This window comes from Ursus arctos, unplaced genomic scaffold (genome assembly GCF_023065955.2).
Source record: "Ursus arctos isolate Adak ecotype North America unplaced genomic scaffold, UrsArc2.0 scaffold_11, whole genome shotgun sequence".
In the NCBI taxonomy this organism is placed as follows: Eukaryota; Metazoa; Chordata; class Mammalia; order Carnivora; family Ursidae; genus Ursus; species Ursus arctos.
This window is the reverse complement of record NW_026622775.1, coordinates 35,837,309-35,857,713: the sequence shown is the minus strand read 5'-3', so window position 1 is coordinate 35,857,713 and position 20,405 is coordinate 35,837,309. Positions and strand designations below refer to the sequence as shown.

Sequence of the window (20,405 nt, the reverse complement as noted above, 5' to 3'; positions counted from 1 at the left end):
CATCTGTAGACTTCAGGGTATGCAAGTGCTAACTCTTATTCTAATAGAACTCAAACATTTCTACCTCTTTTAACATTTTATTGTTTTCTTCCAGACAGTTCTGTTGCTTTGTGGAGTCTTTAGCCCAAGAGTGCAATTTTGATCTGTTTTCTGATTTTCTGGATATTAGCAGGGCAGCTGTCTCTGAGTCTTTTGGGGACTCCCTTTGACTTTATCTTCATTTCATACATGGTATGATGCATATTTCTTCATGTGGAACCCGTATTCATAATCAACTGTCTGAATGAATTGGTAAAAGAAAGTTTCAGAGTAAAGTACTTAATGTAGTTCATTTATATTCTCTTAAATGCCAAATGTTCACTTGTTATATAGTACAAACTAGAGTGACTTTGTGGAAATGTAGAGCAAATGAAATACAGCTTCATTTTTCCCGTAGAATACTATTTGTGATGGATAATTGTCTTTATTTCCCACCACTTGTTCACGACTTTCTAAGATTTTGTTGTGTCGTTCTCAAACTTTTTTTCACTTCTTATATTTTTGTGGCGATTACAAAATTTAATATGCCTGCGCTGTTGCTGATGGTAACTAGAAGTGTCTTCCTTCTAGTTCGCCAAAAGTAAACTTTCCTTGTCATGCATCAGACTAGATCTATTTTCCTTGCCACTTTTTCTATTGTTTCATTTTTTTTAACCGCAAACCCTTTGTTTTCATTCTCTCTCTGAAAACTATATTGAAGTTTCTAAAGCTTTCAGACTCAGACTGCATACCTGTGTCTTGAGAAATAGTTAGATGCAATGAAGGAAGTTTGATATCTTTGTAATGATAATTTAATGGCTGTACTACTTGATGTTAGAAAATTGCTCAAAGTAAAATAGTCCGAATGAGCTTACAATATGTGCAGTCATTAAGAATATCTGATAGGCATGCTATGAATCATATATTAAAATGTGTTCTGACTTAAATTTAAAGCATTAGCTTAAACAATTCTCTATAGAATAAATAGTATCTTGACCTAGATTTTGATTATTATCTTTCATTCAATCTTGAAGAAGACCTTCAAACTCACTTGCCCGAGGCACTTGCAAGCTCCAGGTTTTTTCGGCTCATGAAAGAAAGATAAGTCACTCTTGAGAAGTGAGAAATCCTACAGTAAAAATCCAGTGAGGGATTATCTCCATTTCCTTTAACCGAATCACACCTTTGTAGACCCTTAGTTTATTATTATCAATTTATTTGACTCTTTAGCCACAATCCGTGGCTGTCATGTGTTAGCATCACTCCAGCTGATGTAAGAGAGGGTGTAGTTTACCCTGTTTTATCTTATTCCTAGCCCTGAAATCATCTTGTTTGCTTATTTACTATGTAAATAAGCACTCCCCCCACTAGAATGAAATGTCCAAATGCTCATTAGACTGGAGACTCATCTAGCACTGTATTTTCGGCACATGGAAGTGATATGCGATAGCATAACTAATATTGTTGGGTACATTTAAAGTAATATTGGAATAAAAAGCTGATAGTTCATAATTTTACATGGGTTAAAGAACTGAAAGATTATAAGATTCCCACTTGCAAATTTAAAAAAATTTGCCAAACCCCTGTTCTAAATATTAGTCTGCTAAGGTGAATAACCAAGTATAAAATATATTATTTTGAATTCCAAGATCTGAATTAAAATGTGTAATTATTTATACCTTCTTATTTTGAAAGGATTATGAAAGAAAAGAATATGACTTATACCGTGTTTTATTTCTACTATGATATTTTTATTCCTAAATATACCGTACTTCTTTGTATGAAGACTAGAGTAGTAAAGATTACAGTAGTAAACCTCATCTTAATTTAGACTCCTATGTCTTTCCAGTTTGTAAAAAATTGACAAATTGAATAGCTGTAACACTCATTGGGGCAACAAATATTTGAACAAATGTTGAAGTCAGCTTCTTTGTAGAGTTTCATGAGAAAACAGTCTTTGGTGGAAGCACTAGCTCGGCGTGGAGTTTAGCTTGGCAAATTCAAAAAACAAACACCAGTTCACCAAGAAGCAATCAGGATGTAGAAATTGATTTACAGAAACCAAAAATCTTAGAAGTCTAGTTTATGCACCAGATTGCCAGTTTACGCTCGAGTCTGTATTTGACAAGGCAGCAAATCCTGACCATTTACTTAGGACATAACTTCCCATTTCGTTGTGGAAAGTAAATGTCGATCAGAAAGTCTATTGGCGAACACAGAATAAGAAAGGAGTCAGGATGTCCTTAAAAGACAGGTCTGTCAGACCTTGACCACCAGCAGGGTTGCATTACTTTAGGGAAGTCTCTGGTCGATAACTGAAATTGGCCATTGGAGTCAAGCCCAGTTTCTCTGGAGACAGTTATGGGACACTTGGCAAATTCTTCCTCATCCACTCCGTTCTGCTGTTTTTATCAGTCATGATATTATCTCTTCTGGGCAACTTATATTTCAGTGGAATTGATTGTAAGCACAACTTTCAAAAAATACAAGTAGGTCTTAATAGTCACAAGTTCTCAGTCTCAGCGGCAACACTTTCATAAGCCATTTTGCACAATGGGCTACTTTTACAGATGTTAGTCTGCTTATGAGTGTTGACTTTTACAGCTCAGAGTTTCACTTGACAGCCTCTTCCTCTCACTGTTTCCAAACCCTCTTGATACCTCCTCCTTGGTACCGGTAGCCTTCTATGAACTGTACATTGCTCTTTATTAAATAATCATCTGCTTAGATAGTTTGGGTGGCACTAACGGGAAAGAACGGAAAATATTTTTGTTATGAATTTCATCAATATTTAGAAGAATAAGCTATTTGAAAACATCTGCAATTTTCTATCATGATTTTCAACTTTTTTCCTCTCTGGAACAAAAAGTAATGGAGGGGAAAATGGAAACACTGAAATAAACAATTTGGGTGTCAGATTTTTAAAAAATACTTTACCCTTTCTTCGATGTGTTGTTGGAGCAATGAGACATGACACTGATGTGCTCTTCCAGAATTTATGTATTTAATGACTTTCGGGGTGAGCTGCAGCGACTGAGAATGTGTGCAGTGGTAGTTTATTTGATCGGCACTACTGTCTATCTCGTCTTTCAATCTGAATGTTTAAAAAAAGGAGAAATGATTTCAAAGCTTATTATGTATTTCAAGTGAGACACCCTTTTTTCTTTTTTCTGTTAGGAAACCAGTAGGACTCATCAACCCAGCAAGATTCTGATTTTACAAAAACATGCCTCCAACCTATGAATTTCATACAAAATAAAGTAAGTTCATTTTATTTGTGGTAAGCTCTTATTCAGTTGAAACAGCCTAGTCAGATATCCTTCACCTTTAAGCGTTCCTTAAAGAAAAGAAGTGTTCTTTCTTTTCACAAAACCAGCTACCATTTCAAAAGCAATTCTGGGACCAGAAGAGAGGAAAGTGTGGGGCTGCAAAAAACATGAAAAAGTCACTGACTCGAGTGCCCAGGAAGTCCTGGAGTCAGGAATTCTGATTTCACTATCTTTTTCCAATTCAATAAGCGTTCTCTGCTTGTTCCTTCTCCAGTCACCCAAGTTAAAGCCATGCGTTTCTCGATGAACTATAAAGTGCTGTGTTATTCCAGTTGTTGGGATTGCCAGAGGGCCAACCCAAGGCATGAGGAAAGCACACCGGGAGCTTCAGATGGCAGGAAGGGGAAGCAGCGGTGATTCCAGTGGTGCGAGCCAGGCTGAACAGGGTGCCAGAACCATGCTGTTCTTTCCAGAGAGAGGAAGTTAGCGAAAGATACACTTATGGGGGGCAGGTTCTAAGATATGATGGGTACGTTAATGAAGTGAAAGGTGCAGGATGGTTGATGTGGATAATATTAGAAGTTTTAATAATATAGCTTGCTAGTCAAAATGATTGCTATTGTCAGTAAGTGGTAGTCAGTCAGATGATATGGAGATTATATTAATGATGTGATTTGAAAGAGTCTTCAGGAGACCTCTCACCTTCAAAGGACCATCTGTGAGACATAACTAATCGAAGTCCATAGGAGATAATGATTAGGAGCAAGGACTTTGAGTTCGGAAAGTCTAAATAAATCCCAGGTCTGCTGCTTATTGGTCGGGAAAACTGAAGCAATATGACAGAACGGAGTACATGGTGCACACCTGTGGGTAGCTTCACAAAGCTCTAGGGGCAGAGCTAATTCTAATCAGGCCTGAAACAACTTATTCAAACAGTAGGATCAGTATCTGGCAGATTGAGGCTGACCTTGCATGCACGCAAAGGCAACACAGTCTAGTCTGGGCAGTCAGAGCCAAAAGTTTCTCAAATTAGGCATTCAGAAAAGGTAGAATATTAATCAGAGTCTTAACTGCAAAGAGGAAAAATTAGCTCTGGCTGATATAAGCAGATACAATTTTGTTAGAATCCTATTGGATCTCTCACAGAATATTCAGAGTTGGAGACCAAACAGGAAGCCTTGAAAAGTACCCCAAATCCTGCCTCATAACTGTTCCTGTGAGTACTCTTGTGTCAGAGGGAGTCTGTTGGCACAGATGCCCCACCTTGGCCTTCTAAATCCATCAGTGTTGGCCCTGGGCTCCGGACAGTGCTGCCTCTGAAAACGACATGATGACTACCACTGCTCTTAGCCTTGCCATTTTCTGCATGACCTTTATGTGTTTGCAGGACTCCCTTCTGGTTCAAAGTCTGAAGCGGATGTGTCTAATTGGCTGACACTGGCGGTGTGTCCATACCCTCATTGCAAAGTAGTCTCAGAAAGTAACTTTCTGAGCTTCTATACCTGGAAGTCAACTTCTTGTAGGGTACAAGATTTCCCAAAATACAAGTAGAAGGTTCAGATGCTGGGTGACTAAAAAAGGACAAATTCCCATTATGATCTACCACTCTGGCTGCCCACTGTCAACATACACCAATATTCTTATACTAACACATATTTTAAAAAGAATAGTTACCTTCCATCACACAGTTCTCCTTTACACAACCAAAGTAATGATCATTCTGTACCCAAAAGGAGTCAACCAAAAATATCACCTGCTACAGCATTCAGATCCAAGTCCAAGACTGTTCAGTAATATCCATCAAATTCTGATATGATTTCCCCTCAATATTTTGGATAGATGAAAGTTTGTTTATCTCTACAACTTGCCATGCATGATTGTACTAAAGTATGTACAATTTTCCTTCTCCATTGTACATTTTCCTTATTTTTTTCTGTTTAGTTGATCAGTTTATGTGATGGAATAACGTGAAAATGCATTCTGATTGGATACAAGTCCTTGGTGTTCCCAAATATATGAGATTGTTATAGTCGTCTAATAACTTTAAATACTAGACACCAGAGGTTCTGGAAGGCACTCCAGGACTCCCCTTGGTTTTATCCATATTTCTCCTTTTTTCTTGGTAGTCAAGATCAACCATCCTATCAATTTTATAACCCCATGAGGAAACCAAAATACCAGGTAGCTGTCTCAACTGCTCTAATTCAATGGAAACAAAATGTGTCCCTTGGTCGAATCATTTCCCCCTTTGGTACCAAGAGCTCTAACTCAGCACATCCTAGAGTCGTGTTACTGAGAAGTAAATTCTTGCAAATGGGGTATTAGGTATATTAAGCAGTTCTACTTCCTGTTCTATGTCTTTGTTCTTAGACCCAAGTATTCTGGCTCTGGGAAACAGCAGCATACATGATTCCTAGTTTGGAATACATACTGTCTCCTGGAGCAAAACATCCCAAACTTAGAAAGTAGTGTGTGTTAGCAGGAGTTCTAAGTCTTCATTTTTTTCTTTCTGTAAGGTCAGGTACTTATAGATAATAGATTATGTGTAAAAGCAGTTAAACCATGACAATCAACAAACTCCCTTACTTCATCCCCTAGAAGCCATTTACATTATAGCCATAAATAAGGCATTTATAAGTTCAGAGGTGATGTTGCTGTCAGAAGCATAGCCAATAGAGGAGGCAAATTTATATACAGAATACATGTCTATTCCACTTAGGACAAAACACCACCTCCTCTCTGATGGTGAGGACATAACTTACTACTAGCTAGTAGATTGGCCCTTCTAGGACATCGTATCCTATCAGGAGCATGGGGTTGTTTATCACTGCTTGCAAAATGGGCTCTCAGCAGTAGCAAAGACCAGGTTATCCTTTGGGAGGAAAAATGCTTGTTACTGTGCCTATCCATGTGTTACTTCCATTCCTACCAATATGATCACATTGCCCATAAATCGCTAGAATAAATTTACCTCCACTGAGCAGGAAAGTATGTCTGCCTGGTTATTAAGAGCCTCTTCTGTCCACTCTGTGTCAATTCTAAATAGTCTATTCATATAATTCTTCCCCAGACTTCTATGTCTGCAATCTTGCTTCTTCCAGGTCTCTGATCATTCAGGAAAACTATTAGACAATGCCCATATATCAGCATGGACGCTGTTCTCAAGCACTTTCTCCATCTGGGTAAAGTGGACAGGAGGATATGCCATTCAATATTCTGCTGGGAGGGTTAGCCCAGTTGGGATTCTGACCTTGTGTATCAGGACATAAAACATTGAAGAGAATTTAGGAAAATTTTCAGAAGTGTTGGTCAGGGTCCTTCAAGAGCTGATACAAAGAGTGAGGTTGGTAATATGCAAGGATTTTATTTGAGGAAATGCTTGAGAGAAAATGGGGAGGGAGCTGGGGAAGGCTAAGAGAGCCATCAGATTCTGATACATTTCTGATCCCAAATGAAGGAGAGAGAGAGGCGTGGTGAAAGTACCCTAGACTGCTAGAAGGTTTGGGGAAACCATAGGGAATCGTTAAGACAACGTTGGCCTTCAGAGAAATCAAGTGTGTCTCAGGAATGAGTTTGCTTTAGTACCTCTGCTGCATGCAGTCATTGGCTGGGAATGACCCATGGGAAGCGTGGGGCCACAAATTTCAAAATACAGTAGCTGGGACCTTGCTTAATTACACTCCCTACAGTCAGTGGTCTATGAGTGCATTCTAATGGCTGCTGTGATGGTTAAGACATTCTTAATTACCTGATTATCCTAGAAAAAATATGAAGATGTTGCTGCTAAAATTGTTCATAGAACCACTGAAATTATTATTTTTTAACACTTTGTTTTGTAATATCCAAAATTCTGCCTTCCTGCCTATGTTATTGTTTCATTGACTTTCTATTTTCCCTTGTGGTCCTGTATGTTACTTAGAAATCACATGAACCCATAATTATTATTGTAATAAAGAGGGTCAAGATAGAGGTATTACCAAGAGAAGTCAATGATCACTAACCTGGCCCTCATAAGATGGCCCTTTCTGGATAGGTGACTCTATTCAAAGACCTGTTTCTCAGTTTTGCAAATCCAGAACCACGACTGCAGCATATCCAGTGGTGATCAACCTTAAGAAAGGCATTAACACAAAATAACTAAACACACATGCTGACACATAAGCCAAATGCCAGTGCATTTATAATGACAATATATTAATTAACTACTGTGTAGTGAGAATATAATTTCCAGGAGAACCTAAATATTCATGTTGGTTAATCAGAATACACCTTCCATCCATTTAGGAAACTCTACAAAAAGAAGAAAATTATACTTATGATTGGTAAGCATGGGATATGAGGAAAGAAAGTTAATTAAAATCATAATTTAGGAGAAAAGCTTTGGAGTCAGGTAAACCAAGGTTCTTCGTAGAATGTTCTTATAAGTAACCAATTTCACCCATAGAGAACTGATGGCTTTTTACTTTATTTTCAAAAAATGACTTTATTTCAGTCTTCTTGAGGGGCATTCATAATTTTTTCATATCCTGACTACAACTAATACTATCAAATCAGTATCTATTCCAACTATAATCCCAAATATACTGAATTAATGAATATGTTATTGTGTGTGCAGTTTTTCCTTACCTTGGTTGGAACTCACAATTTTATTTTGCTGTATTGTTTTGGGGATGGCCTCATCTTCCACAGCTCTATGCTCCTATATTCTAGAATTCATGTGTATCTAAAGGGCCAAGGTTTTCTGCCTTTCTATTCCCCTCAGTATACTCATTTTTCAAGGCTCAAAAATCACATTTCAAGCACTATCCCCTGTGAAATCTCTTGTGATTATCAAACTTCCGCTCAGTCCTGAGCAGCCACGTGGTCCCTTCTCAAGGCACGCAAGTCGATGTTATCTTTATAGCATTTGTCATGTGGTGCTGTGGCTGTCCACAGGACTGGATGATCCAGGGAGGCCCATCAACCATGATGGTCTGTGTCATACCAGGTTCTATTCGAGTAATTGGTTATGCAAACTGGCTGAAGGCAGGTAGCTCAGGGGCGTGAAGGCCTGGGAGTCCTGAGGTGGGTATCAGAGGAGAGTCAGATCTGAGTGCCAGGTTGGAGACCTCACAGAGGAAATGAGTCCAGGAGCAGAGAGAATTAGGAACAGCGTGGGGAGCAGAATGGGGTGGCGAGGACTTAGGCGCTTGAGAAGAGAAGGACATCAGTCCAGTTCTTTCTGCCGCTAATGCAGATGAGTCACAGAGCTTGGAAACACAGCAACAGTTGTCTCTTTTGCATGTCTGTCTTGACTTCTAGGCTGTGAGTTCACTGACATGACTTATCTTTATATTCCTACCCTAGCAGACTGCTTGGCCTAGTGAAATGAATGGATGGATGGATAGATGGATGGTTGAACGAATGGATTTAGACTTTCAAATGTAGTGCTTAGCACTGCTACTCCTTATTTTTTTTCCTGTTATGTGTAATTCAGCTTTTATTTATACTTTTATTTAATAAGCTGTTTTCCTATGAGACTGAACTGGAAGTTATAGTGGAATTTCACCAAATGTGATATTTGTCATCTTGTTTATAATTGTCTTTGAAAAATATCATTATATTCTACAATTTTGTTCATGAATTTAGAATTCCCCTTACATATACAGTTAGATCTTTGTCCTTGGAAAATGGAAAATTTCATTTCTGAATTGCATTAGAAAAATACTGATATGTCTCTTAATATCTTAGAATGATATTTGTATACATGTAAGTAGATATGTATGTACACACGTATGTTTATTATGATGTGCACACATAATTAAGGTTTCAAGAGATGTGACGATTACTAAAGCATATTGTTTGGTGGAAATTTGTCTACACTTGTAGAAAACATTGTCATCGTAGCTTTATCCGGGGTATAGAGGCACAAAATGAATAAAATTAGCAAAAAGTGTATAAGTATGTTCAAATTCAAATGGTATTTTTTTAATTGGCAGATTTAGCAGTCTGAGAAAACAGAATGCGCCAAGCAGAACCAAAAGTATAAAAATACCGAAGAAATGGGGAAATAAGTTTTAATACCAGCTACTCTTTATAAGACATTATAAAAGAAAGTTGGTTCTTTGTTTACTTTGAGATTAAAAACAATGTGGTTTGCATTCACTAAGAAAAAAATAACTAAAACTAGATTTAAAACCGAGGTAATATACGTTGGATGTCAAGCAAGGTAACAGATTTTCAAGCTAGGTCCTGAAGGCTTTCCAGCCTTCTTAGATGTTGATGGTTTTATGGCAATTATTTCCCACACCCTCACCTTTCCTAACATTGGTATGCCCGAGTACCGTGCCTTCAGCCTGCTGCTTCTCCTTTTCCAGCTCCCTTGCATTTTACAAAATCTTGTCAAAGAGACAATCTGAGAATGCATAATTCAAAAACTATTTGCTGATTATATTTGATTGAATCTTAAAAGTTATTTTTCTAGGTTCTTTTAACTGCAAAACACTTAGGGCAATTGTAAGAGTGTTACACATATTGGTACAATCCATAAAAATGCTTTCCACTCTAAATTCAGTATAAAAATTATTACTTGCAAGCATCAATAAGCAAATGGCTTTTTGTTTTACCTTAGAATATCTAGTGCAGTGTGCACTGTTTATGTAAGATCGATAACTATTGACTAGATTTTCCCACCTAATTTATTTTACAAATAGGAAATAGTAAAACCTGAAAATATTTTATATTTTCAGCCAGGTAAAAAAAAAATGTGCATCATCTGACTATACAAATAGGATATTTTGGCCTCAATTTTTTTAAACTAATTTTATCAAATCTCTATAACAATAGAAAAACATATGTAATTTTGTATGATCTTTAATCCAATTTCTTAATAGAATCTTAGTTTCAACTATGACTTTAGAAAATGCATAATGTTCTAAAATGTTCAGTGTGAATAATTTATATTATCCATAATTAGCACCTACTAATTTGTGTTTTTTTAATTAAATTTTATCTCATTCGTAATACTTTCTTAATTATTGTGTAAATTAGCATTCTTTAGTTGTAAGTAATAAAAATCAACTCTGGTTAACTTCGGAAAAATTAATTTATTGGAATAATTTCGGAAGTTCACAAAATCATTGTGAAGTTGTGAATGAGACATGGGAAGGATGATATGAGGACAGATCCTGGGGCCAGAAAACAAGAACCGTAGTTACGATCTTAAGGCAGGCGACAGCTGGCGCTGTGATGAGAGGCCACGATTCATAGCAGCCTCTAACATCCAAAGAGACCCAAATATGCATTTTCATTGGGTGTTCAGATTTCCACAAATTGTTCTTCACATTGGAGTATCCCTCCATCTAAACCCTGCAAAACCTCACTGATCTGAGAAAACTCCTGTGTTTTCGTTAGATGTATGTTGTCCCTTTTCGCATGTATTTATAGTACCAAGGCAGAGACAATGCCTGCTAGTTCTTGCTCTCCAGGTTCTATTAAACGACCCATCAGTGTCGTGATCCAGCCTTGATACTCTACAAGACAGCAAGATAATTAAAGTCCCCGTGAACTAACTTGCAACAAAGAGCCAAAGTTGACAGATTACTGAGTTGGAAAATAAAAAGTACACTGCTGTTCCTGCTAAGTAAAAGAAAATCACTTCTGTTTTTTCTATTAATCAAAATATGGGGCTAGGGAGTATATGCTGCTTACCAGGTTGTTCTAGCAAGAAGGCTCTATCATGAACAGCACGATGATTACGCTTTTATTCTTCAAAACATACATCTATTTTGCCCAACTAACCCGGGGAATTAAATGGAAATATGCAAAGAATTATCTCTCTTAAATTTTTCAGGTGTGAAATTCCCTCACAAACGCGGTTTTGCTTTTCACTTATTATTTTGGTATGCGAGTGCAGGGTTAGATCGCAGCTGATCCCAGAGATACCTGGAGCCACAGGACTGTCCCATGGCCAAGATACAAATGAAATGTACTAGCCAGTGACATAGAATATGATGTTTAACACCTGAAACTCTCCTGAATGCACTCTGGACTAGTCTACACTATTTATTAAAATATAGAGATTGATAATCTGTACCTGTTTTACCTGCTTACATAGCGGGCTTTGGGTTATGTGACCAGTGGGGAGTATAAAGACCCCTTTGCAAAAAGGGAACCCTTGTACATTGTTGTGGGAATATAAATTGGTATAGCCATTATGGAAAACAATGTGAAGCCTCCTCAAACAATTAAAAATAGAGCTACTGTATAATCCAGCAACCTAAATCATGGGTATATATTGGGAAGAAACAAAATCTGTATCTCAAAGAGATATTTGCATTCCTATGTTCATTGCAGCATTATTCACAATAGCCAAGGCATGGAAACAATCTAATGCCCTCCAATGGATGAATGAGTAAAGAAAATCTGATACACACGCACACACACACACTGGAATATGATTTCGCTCTAAAAAAAGGGATAAAAAGAATAAAATCCTGCCATTTGCAACCACATAGATGAACCTAGAGAGCATTATGCTAAGTGAAATAAGCCAGAAAAAGACAAATACTGTATGGTATCTCTTATATATGGAATTTAAAAAAACCCAATTTCATAGAAACAGAATAGAATAGTGGCTGCCAGGGGATGAGGGGAGTAAGAATTGGGGAGATGTAGGCCACGGGTATAAACTTCAGCTATAAGATGAATAAATTCTGAGGATCTAATGTACGGCATAGGGACTATAATTAATAATACAGCCATTCTATACTTGAAAGTTGCTGAGAGTACATCTTCAGTGTTCTCAGCACACACACACCCCAGAGTTAATTATGAGGTGATGGATATGTTACCTTGGTCTTGGTACTAATTTCACGGTACATATGTATATTAAACCATCATATTGTACATTTTAAATATATGCCGTTCTATTTTCCAATAATTTTTCAATTATTCCTTAACAAAGATGGGAAAAAAAACTAGAAAAAAATAAAGTATATATTAAGACTTAAATCTAAAAATGAATAAAAGATCCCCTGGTACACTTTTGTTCTAGAGATAAAAGGTATCATGTACAACTGAGGGAGGACCAGAGAAGTTGTATGTGGGTGTTCAGGACCAATCTGGAGTTGCATTATGTTTTCTTGCCTCCACTTCTGTGTATCCTTTTGCCCAGAGAAAAATTTTTTGAGTAAGCCTTGCTAGAGTCTGGTGAATCTTTTCGATTATCTGCATAATTGGAGATTATGTAATTGCTGCATAATGGAGAATCTCAAGAGCTTCCTCTTGACTCTCTTTTGCCATAATGACCTTTATTCTATAGGTTAGGTGGTCACTTAAAATTCCTGCCATCAGAAGAATAACCATAGCATGGCCCAGGGTTTACTAGGCCTATTTTAGATCTTAAAAAAAAAAAAAAATACCTTAAATCTGTTAGTAATGGCTTAAAAATTAGCATTAGCATTAACTCAGAGTTAGTGTATTATGTCTAACAACCCACAAGTTTTGGGTATACTCCTTTCCCCAGTACAGTTACCTGAGTGAATAAATGTAGTTAACCTTTAAGGGAAAAAAAGGAGAAAGATTCACAGGGTGCACTTTTGGTGTTATGTCTGAACCCCAGGGTTTCTTTCAAGGGGCTGTGGTTCTCTTCTTGGAATATCATGAAAAGTCAGTACTCCCTTCTGTCTATTATGGTAGCTCAAGCCAGGCTTTGTTTATCAGATTTAGGAGATCTTTTTTCTTCTTTTCTTATACAAATTAAGTTCTAAGTAAAAAAGTAACCCATTAGTTTGATTCCTAGTAATGTCATGACCAATTAATCATAGCCACAGATCTCTGTAGATCAGGTTATTCTAATGAACACAATGGCATGGCTGAGTATTATGGTAAATACACCCAGTCTCCCACTGAGATTTAATAATCCCACTGACCTGTTTTACCCTGGGGACCTTTCATCTCCATTAAACTCTTGGTGCTCTTTTCAGTTATAACACCTCCCACCAGCACTCAACCTAGGGTAATGTCAGTAGAAAACTTACAGAGGTTTGGCATTTTCCTCTTTAGATCTCAAATTGTTGATGAAGGGAAATTTTTCAGTACTTTCTTAGGGAACATAGTTAGAAGGTGAGCTATATATGAATATGCACCCTACATTCCTAGCTCTGAAAGACTTTAAATTTCTTTGTTTAAATTAAACCAAATTTTGCAACACAAATTACTATCCATTTGGCCAGATATTCATTAACTAAACCAGGAAACTATTAAATAAAATATACCTAATCATCCAAAATGCACATGGAATTTAAAGTCTTTGGAAAAGACTTGACAAATTCATTCTTTCTGATATTACATTCCACACTTTTTGATAAGGCACCCTCAAAATCCATTCTGAGGGAAAAACAATGTCTCTAGAGTTTGGCTGACATACACTAGCAAATTCTACACACACGCACATGCGTGTGTATGTGCTTGTGTGTGTGTATATACACATGAGCCTTCTCAGGGTTTCATTTGCTCATTTTTTTTTAAAGATTTTATTTTTATTTATTCAACAGAGATAGAGACAGCCAGCGAGAGAGGGAACACAAGCAGGGGGAGTGGGAGAGGAAGAAGCAGGCTCATAGCAGAGGAGCCTGATGTGGGGCTCGATCCCATAACGCGGGGATCACGCCCTGAGCCGAAGGCAGACGCTCAACCGCTGTGCCACCCAGGCGCCCCTCATTTGCTCATTTTTCTCCCCCCATGACACAATGGGATTTACATCTAATTACAGATCTGGATATTATGAGATGTTGAATAAGAAAGAAATAATTGTATTTTTTTCTTTAAGGAAACAACTTCAGGCTAAAGAGTAACAGTATCTTCAAGTAAAGGAAGAATAGTCGTCAGACAAAGGAGGGATATTTCCTAAGCAAAGATGCTTCAGTGGAAGATATGTCAGAGGGGCTTTGGACTTTAGGTTACTCAGAGTCTTCTGAATATGCCCAGATAACTCCATCTGCACTGTTAAAGTAGCACTCTCTTCTGATGAATGCCCTAACATTCACATCAGAGATTTTTCTAGGCTATAGATTAAGTCACTGTGATTAAGTCACTTGACTTTTTGCTCCAGGATGGTTATATAAAGTGTTTTAGCCCATTTAGACTTACTATTTTGAGTTTGTTGCTCTCTTGCTTAGATTATGAAGTGTCACCAGAAGCAGGTACTCAACTCCCAGTACTCCCAATTCCTCCTTGTTTGATGATGACCTTTGGTGGTGGTAGCTCCATGATCTGTTAGAATTTTACTCTCCTCAATGGAAAAGTGTTTATAAGTAATCTCAGTTGATAATTACTGTGTCATCAAAGGGGTCATGGCCTGCTGCCTTTGCTTGTAAGAACAAGAATCAGGAACGATATTGCTTTTTACCTCAGTGTAGATGATCAAGCCCAAGAAGAACTTCCCTGAAGTTCCTTTTCCCACAGTCCAGTCTCTGGTACCAACATTGTGTCACTTATGATTTAATCCCAAGCAACAGAATTTTTCTGTACTTAATTTAGGCAAAAGGAAAATGACAGAGGTCTGAAGGGCTGGGCTTGGGAACTGGCAGGAATCAATGCCGATTCTGAGGTTAAGGAAGCAGAAACCACAACAATGATTTCTTGGCAGGAATTACCTAGGCAGGAGGTCAATGCTGGTCTGGAATAAATGCCAAATATTTTCAGGCTGTTTGTCCTGCTGCTCATAAGTCATATTCCAGGGGCGCCTGGGTGGCTCAGTTGGTTAAGCATCTGCCTTCGGCTCAGGTCATGATCACAGGGTCCTGGGATCGAGCCCCACATCTGGCTCCCTGCTCAGAGGGGAGCCTCCTTCTCGCTCTCCCTGTGCCACTCTCTTTCTCTGTCTCTCACATAAATAAATAAAATCTTTAAAAAATTCGTATTCTAAGGGGGAAGCCTGAAATTGACCTTCTTATGTCATATTCTTCTTTCCCAACTAGAGAAGTATAAGGATACCTAATACTGTCCCACTGGATTGTGTCTAATGGGATTTGATATTTCCTCAAAATATATTTTTAGTAAGAGGAAGTGAATGCGGACAGCCAACCTGTATACAAATAAACTAATTTGATCCAAACTTTTAGGTAGTTATATTAGTTAAATTATCTATTACAAATTTAAGACAGGTAGTTTGGTGAACTGACCATTATGATTTAATTGATGCCTCTCTGTCACTTTTCAGCACGTTTTCTAATTTTGTTCTATAATTTTCCTTCCTCTCTTTTCTGCCCCTTAAGTTTTCCTCTGTCTTATTTTAGTATTCCATTCCTGAGAAAGGTTCAGATGCTGACAAACTGAGCACATATATTTATCTCCCTTCCTCCCCAAGATCCCAGTGAAATAAAAATGTACAAATACCACAAACAAACATACTTATAATTGATGAAAATAAAGTAGTAGTTTTCAGTGGATGAGAGAGTTAAAAAATGGTCTCAAGATACAAAGTGGAAGGGAGTGGGGTGAAGGATGAAACAGGTTGAGAAAGCCACAGCACAGGAGTGGCCGACGATAACCTTCCAGTATAGACCCTGGAGTCATTGTTCACCATCCACAGAAGAGCAAGGAAATGAGGAAGTTGGCTGAAAATAAGGGGGAAAAAATAGTCTGAACATGATAAATTTAACCACTCAACCCCCTACTGAATGCCCTCAACCTCGACAGGGAGCAGGGAGCAGGAAGGAATGCTTCAAGCCATAACTCTTTTATAAAGACTTTAAATGAACTTTCAACAGGTTGGTACCTCAGGCCTTTCTACTTCTTCTGGCATAGAGGGCACAACAGGATAGCTGGTTCCCTATTCTGTCCCCCTAAAAGAAACTCAAAGAGACAGGACTTGCCCACCTTATCCAGAGCTTTGAAAATTCTTACGCAAGGAGGAGACTTGGAGAACAGTCCCATTTAGACAACAATAGAGGAAACTCACACAAGAGAGCCAGTTTTTCTTTCTTACATATGAACTGATGTCTTTAGCATTCATGTTGATTGTCCCCTATTATCCACCCTTTCTTATTTTCCATAGTTATATGATCTTGACTTTAGCAAATCATATGGCTACTCAAAATAAAGATCCTATTCTTAGCTGCCCTCGAAGCTAAAGGTGACATTGTGATGAAGTCCTTGCCAGTGGTATGTGTAGCAAGAAAGGATGTGTTCATCTTTTTGGAAGAGTATGCCATCATTCCCCTCTGCACCCTTGCTTCGGATAAAATACAGATGTGTGCTTGGAAAGTGGCCATTGTGGACAATGAGTGATCTTGGGAGTGGTATCCATGTACTGTGGAGCCATAAGACAAAAGGAACTGGGAATCTGACACCGTGGAGTGTCATTCCAATTCTGTATTTTTTTTTTCTGTTACTAGCAGCTCATTATGTAATGCTAACTAATATTGCAATAAAGAACAATAGCTACATAAAAGAGAGATATCAACATTAACAGAAGAAAAGAATTTTCTGAAGGAAAAATAATTTAGAGAAAACAGGACAAAACTAATTCATATATTTAGAAATAATTGTACATCCATAAAACCTAGTATGTCCATAATAGAGTTTATACAAAAGGATAAATTTTAAAAAAGAGCTATCAAAGACTAAAAAATAGGATTTCTCCCGCCCACAAAAAAAATCAATAAAATGTGGGAAAAAATAATACCGTCCAAAATGTCCAAATTTTAGAACAAAAAGGCAGAGAATAAAAGTGAAAAAAAAAAAACAGGGATAAAAAGGACAAATCTAGGTCTACATTTAATAAGCAAGAATCATAGAAAAAGGGAAAATGAAATCATTTTTTAAAAATAGAAGACAGTTATCTAAATCAGAGGAAGAATGTGAGTACTCAGCTGACAAGTTCTACTAGAGAGCCCCATGAAATGTCAGGACAGAAAGGATAAAAAAAAATCCAAAAAATGCCTGAGTTGAAGAAAAAAACAGATCTGGGGTATTCATTATGACTATTCACAGAGATCTGATTCTTCTTTCATGGTAAGATCAAGTTGCCTATTCCCTTAAAATTGAGCATGGCCATGTGACTTGTGACCAATGACATAGGAGAGGAAATGATGGATATAATTTTGGATGAAGCCTTTAAACGCTAATGTGCAGTTTACTCTCTTCTCTCTGTCACAAACCAGCAGTGCTGGGGTGAGGGGGCGGTGTGGGTAATAAGCTCTTGAAGGGTTCTGCTCTTGAAGATAGTATGGAGCAAAACCCGAGGCTGACCGGGGGTGGTTACAAATTGTAATCAGGAGATAAACTTTGTCATTTTAGGTTACAGAGATCTGGGATTGTCACTGTAGACACAGATTTTATCACAAGATCCCATCAAAAGAATGAAAATTGGCACTAGACTTCTCATCATTAACAGTGGATACTAGGGAAAAAATCAATACCTTCTAAACTAAGGAAATGATTATTAAACTATAATGCCCAACCCCGCCAAATGACCACAGGCAAAATAAGTACGTTGTCAGACATGAAAGAACTTAAAAACTTTACCTCATATATTCTTTCTTCGGATATTCCTTGGGGATATGTTCAGTAAAAGAAGAATGATTCAGAGTAATTTTCATCGTGGAAGATTGTGATAATTGAGATGATTGAAGTGATGACTGAGATATCAAAAACACTTTGAGAACAGTTGTGGTGGAGTAGTTAGGATGTATTGGTTTCCCCTAGGGGATTATCATTTGTTTCTTCGCGTGCTGAGATATTCTGAAAACCTTTTCTCCAGAGCAAAGATCAGAAGGGGGCACTCTAGATCTTATTAAGTCAGTATTAACAATCAAGCTATGACTGTATCCTCTCCTACCTCACCAATTCTAGGTGGGGGTAAGAGAGGAAGCAATGAGAAGAACTACATATGGAAGAATCAGCTTGAGGACCCTCTAGCCATCCTGTCATTCATTCAGTTAATTCAATAAACATTTTTGAGCATATGCCATATACTAATCCCTATACTATCCAAGGGACTTCAGAGAAAAATAAAACAGTCTCTGCTTTCAAAAAGCCCACAGTCTTTCAGGAGAGATTAACTCCTATAAACCAAGATCCATGCAAAATGATACACATATCATAAAATTGGTCTAAGAGGAAGGAGTAGAGAGTAGGAGAGATTAATTCTGTGTAATGAAAGGTGGGGTGCTCTAGAGTCCTGAAAGTTTTCAGAAGGCCCTGAATTTATAGACAAAGTTGCAGCTGAAGCTGGCATCTTCTGGTTGTAGGAAATAATCAGATTCCTTTTTCTCTTAAGCCAATTTGAGGTTTTCTGTCACTTGCAAACAGAGTTCTCTAACTGAATTCCTTAGCTCTAAGAAATATTATACTAAGCAGAAGGAGAAAGAGAATTAGTCAAGGAACTACCAGTGAAAAAGCAGCAAGCAGGAGGAATAAATTCAAAGAGGCAAGAAGAAGCCACTTAGGAAGGCACTAGACCTAGGGAGCACCTCATGAGAGAAAGAAGGTGCATGGAATTCACAAACCCCTAAACAAACAAGGCAGCAAGGGCTGGAACAGAATTCATGCAGGTCACAGTGGAGCTGTGTTTAAGATCATGTTTGGAAACTGGAAGATGCATTCGTGAGGATAGAACAGGCTTTACTGCCCTGTGGGATCATGTGGAGCCCAGTTATGGGTAGTCATAGTGGTCAATTGCATGTATGATGTAAACTTACTTGGTGGAAATAATTTCATGTGTTGGTGCAGCAAATTAGACATTGGAGTGAAAGGTGTGGTTATGATTATGTTTGTACTCCAAATAGAATCAGTTTGTGGCTAATAGAATGACTTGCGTCAGCAATATTGCTGGCTGACTTTCCTACAGTGTGTGACAGTAGGCACTGAATAAAAGCCTCACTTTCTAGCACGTCTATATTTAAGAAGTAATAAGCAATAATCTTCACTCTCTTGCCCTCTGTACATGAGAGAATGGGCACGAAAGCTCAGTTCATTGCACTTCCAGTGTGACACATGGGATGGAATGATGGGTTGAGATTAATAGGCTGACATTTAGTCAATATAAATATAAAAACGGAGTTTCAGGTAAAAATTTTAAAAGTAATAGTTAAGACAGGATGCAGGAAGATTCTATGAAAGAGATCTTGAGTTTTTAGCTCACCACAACTCAAAATTGTGTTATCTTGCTGGAGACGGGATTGGGAAAAGTATTTATGGAGGGCAGAGAAAAGATGGGTCTGACTGCTACAGAGGCAAAAGGGAATGAACGACTTTTCTAGCTGCCTGAAGTGGCATCAAGCCATGGTGGTCACAAAGCCAACCTGAGAGCTTTTCCATCAGCCCCGTGGACAACAGGGAAATGTAGCAAAATATTAAGAATGCGGTGCCATGAAGGAAATGATTCAGGGTGGCAAATTGGAGACCCTTGGATCAGTTGAATTAATTTCTGAAAGCGGTCTAACTTTTGAAAGCTGCTCTGTTTGAAAGGCCTCCTAGATCTGGAGGCGACGCTCAGCCCTCAGCAGGCTCCGCTCCCACTAGGCTCCGCCCCGCTCCCGAGGAATCTAGAGCTGTCCCAATCCCGAGCCCCGGTGTAGCCTAGCCCCGCCCCTGGCCTGCCCCGCCCCGCCGCCTCAGTAACCCGGACGACGCTCCCGCGTCCCGTCTCCCAGCGCCAGTACTCCGAACCACAGCGGGAGGAGGGGGCAGCGCCGGCGCCCCGCACTTGCAGCTGGTGGGGGACACGCTTCCGCGGAACGGAAAACCGGAATTGTTCCACGGGCCAGTCCACCGAGGTTCGTGACGGCGGGGGCGAAGGTCGGGGCAGGACTTTCACAGTTCCTGGGAGAGGCGGGTCGTTCTTCCAGGCAGTCCCGTCCCTTCCGTGACCCCGGCTGACCTTCCTCCATCAGTCCGTAGACTCCCGTCCCTCACTTCTTGAGCAGAGGCCCTCGCCATTTACCTCAAGACATGAAGTAGGAGCCTGGAAAGGCGCTTTTCCTGCTTCCCAGTTCACCCGACCCTCTGAGGGCAGTGGGAAAATAAGCAGGCAGAGGAATAAATTATTAGTCCTTATTAGTCCCGGCTGGAATGAGGAAGGAGCAGAAAGGGAACTGAGATGCCCTCGGTTTGGGTAAAGATAACTTCACG

General features: G+C 38.6%; 1 protein-coding gene across 2 annotated transcripts in view; it reads left to right on the top strand.

Annotated features, from left to right (window-relative positions):
- The window catches only part of TTC29 (tetratricopeptide repeat domain 29), a 388,892-nt gene that overhangs the window by 136,540 nt on the left and 231,947 nt on the right, over positions 1 to 20,405 (top strand). Inside the window, exon 4 of one of the 2 annotated variants that reach the window (XM_057310110.1) lies at positions 3,196 to 3,278. The gene's annotated coding sequence lies outside the window, so the exon portion shown is untranslated. Of the gene's footprint in view, positions 1 to 3,195; positions 3,279 to 19,898; positions 20,051 to 20,405 lie in introns of those variants that run through there. The other variant, XM_026499440.4, reaches the window with a different exon arrangement.